The 2,295-nt window shown below is 64.0% G+C and overlaps 1 protein-coding gene across 1 annotated transcript in view; it reads right to left on the bottom strand.

Annotated features, from left to right (window-relative positions):
- Nucleotides 1–2,009, bottom strand: part of GDNF (glial cell derived neurotrophic factor) — a 27,900-nt gene extending 25,891 nt beyond the window's left edge. The window contains exon 1 of the mRNA XM_007454805.1: nt 1,842–2,009. The gene's annotated coding sequence lies outside the window, so the exon portion shown is untranslated. The remainder of the gene's footprint in view (nt 1–1,841) is intronic.
- Between the last annotated feature and the right edge of the window lie 286 nt (nt 2,010–2,295).

Here is a 2,295-nt window from a genome sequence, read left to right as displayed (position 1 = left end):
CCCCCCCCCCCCCCCCCGCGTCACAGTGACAGCTTCAGCGCGTGTGAGCGCTCCCGCCGCCAGTGCCCCCGCGCCTTCTTGTGTCTGGCAGGCTGGGAGGTTTGTTTAGGCTTTGCCTTCGAGATCCAGGTCTCAGGAGGAGAAAAGGGAGGCGGGGCTGGGTGGGTGGCGGCGTGCTGTAACTCGGGGGCTTTCTTTTGGGATAGGGACAGATGTTGCTGAAAAGATGAACTGCTTTTCTTAACTGTGTCTTGTGTCCTGGACGGACGGAGGACTTATTCTGTCGGGCCCAAGACCAGAGTAGGAAAAAGAATGAGCGCCGCCTTCTGCAGACAGTCTGGGAAGGGGTCTGTCTGTTAAAGGGCCCGAGGCCGGGTGCCAGACCCAGGGGCACCCGAACCCCTTGCGAGAGTGGGCTGGCGACGCAGCGGGCTCCCCGAACACCTGACACTTGTTGAAATGGCGACACTGTCCCTGAACCCTGCCGAAGCGAAGACGTGGCGAAACTGTGAAGGCGAGACCTGGTCGCGGCTGGGCGGAAGCCCAGCAGCTCCCTCGTCCAGGGCTTTGCGGGAAGAGGTGCGTGTGTCAGGTTGGCAGCAGCATCTCTTCCTTGGGATACTTAAGTGTATATTCAAGATGGTCTAGATGGGTGGGATGGGGGCGGGGAGGGATGGCCAGGAGGGAGGGGATATATGTATACATATAGCTCATTCACTTCACTGTACAGCAGAAACTAACACAACACTGTAAACCACTTCTACTCCCCCCCAAATACACTGTGGAAGAGTGAAGTGCGCTCTAACACATCCGCGGCAGGGCTCGGAAGAGTTGTGTTTGTCCCCACCAATGAGCAAAAGTGTTGCGAGCGCGGGGCTGGGCAGCTCCCCCGGGGCGCGCACGTCTGCTCTGTGGGCGCGTGTGCTAGCCCCGAAACTAGGGAGGCGTCAGGAGGCTGGGGGTTCCAGCGGGAGTCATTCCCCGCCCCGGAGAGGGTTCGTTTTCACCCGGTGGGTCTGGAAACCAAACGGCAGCGAAATCAGCCCTGAGGCTGTGCCAGGGTGGTGGCGGGGGTGTTACTGGGGGAGGTGGCACAGAGTACAGACAAAAGTCATTCAACTCATCACCGAGATGGCTTAGGGGAGACCTTGAGAAGGTTCAAGAGTCTGCTCGAGGCGGAGGCCCTGGTCCTGGACTGTTCAGGAAGCCCGGGGATGGTGAGGTGGGATATCGGGCATTAGGAAAGTGCCAGCAACCGGGTTCCGACCAGGGCTAGGAATGTAGATTTGCAAGACCGCGCCGGAGGAGGTGAGCACTCTGTTTTTAGGTTCTCAGCACCTTTGCAGCAGTCCCTCCCGGGGCCTACACTTTCCCTTGGAACAGACCAAACCCAGTTACGCTCCCGTTAATGATATCTATGCAGCTGCGCGTCCACAGAGAACCCAACTCTGGTCGTGGTAGGTTCAAAGGGGATTCCAGTCCCGCACCTTCCCGGGACTTGACGGAAGAGCACCTCGCCGAGTCGGGGAGGGAAACTGCCCCTGTCGGGTATGCCCGGGTCCAGAGGCAGCAGGGGCACCAGAGATTTTTGCCCACGGGGAAAGGCAACCTGCCCCTCCGCGAACCCAGCCTCTCCCCGGTTCCACTTCTCTCTTCTGCCCTCTCGGCGCTTCGGTTCCCTCTAGTGTCCCCTCTTTCTAGTCTCACCGCCTGCTCTGGGGTCCAGCCGCGCCCCCTCTGTCTCCGCGCCCCCTCTGTTTCCAGCGCCGCACAGCCCGACGCACCCGCTGGCGACTCAGGCGCCACCCGCCCGCTCCCCCCAGGCCCGCTCCCCCGCTTACCTCGGATCCGGTCTCCGCAGACCTCCAGTTGGACATTAACTCCAGGTGCCCCAAGTCCCAGCCAGGAGACCCATCCGGGCCGAGGGCAGGAGCGCGGAGGCCCGCCCGATAGGTCAGGGGCACGAGTTCGCAATCCTGGGGCTGCTCGGGGCAGCAAGGGCGCGCAGGAGGCGGCGGCCAAGGCTCCCGCCGCCGCCGCCGCCGCCGCCGCCGCCGCGAGAAGGGCGAGGGATGCAGACAGCTCCCCCGCCGGCTCCCCGCACCCCCAGAAGCCGAGGTCCGAGCAGCCGCCGCTGCCTTGGGTGGGGGGTGACAGGGCTGCGCGCGCCGCGCTTTTAGCCCGGGCTGCGCGGGCGGGGGGCGCGGCGGCCGGTTCAGCGGCGGCGGCCGCGCTCTGCGCCTTCTCGGGGCGCAGCGCCTGGGAGCACGAGACGCGCTGGGCTGATGCTGCCGC

Source organism: Lipotes vexillifer, unplaced genomic scaffold (genome assembly GCF_000442215.2).
Source record: "Lipotes vexillifer unplaced genomic scaffold, Lipotes_vexillifer_v1.1 scaffold643, whole genome shotgun sequence".
Lineage (NCBI taxonomy): Eukaryota > Metazoa > Chordata > Mammalia > Artiodactyla > Lipotidae > Lipotes > Lipotes vexillifer.
The sequence above is the reverse complement of the archived record's forward strand: the minus strand, read 5'-3'. Positions and strand labels throughout refer to the sequence as shown.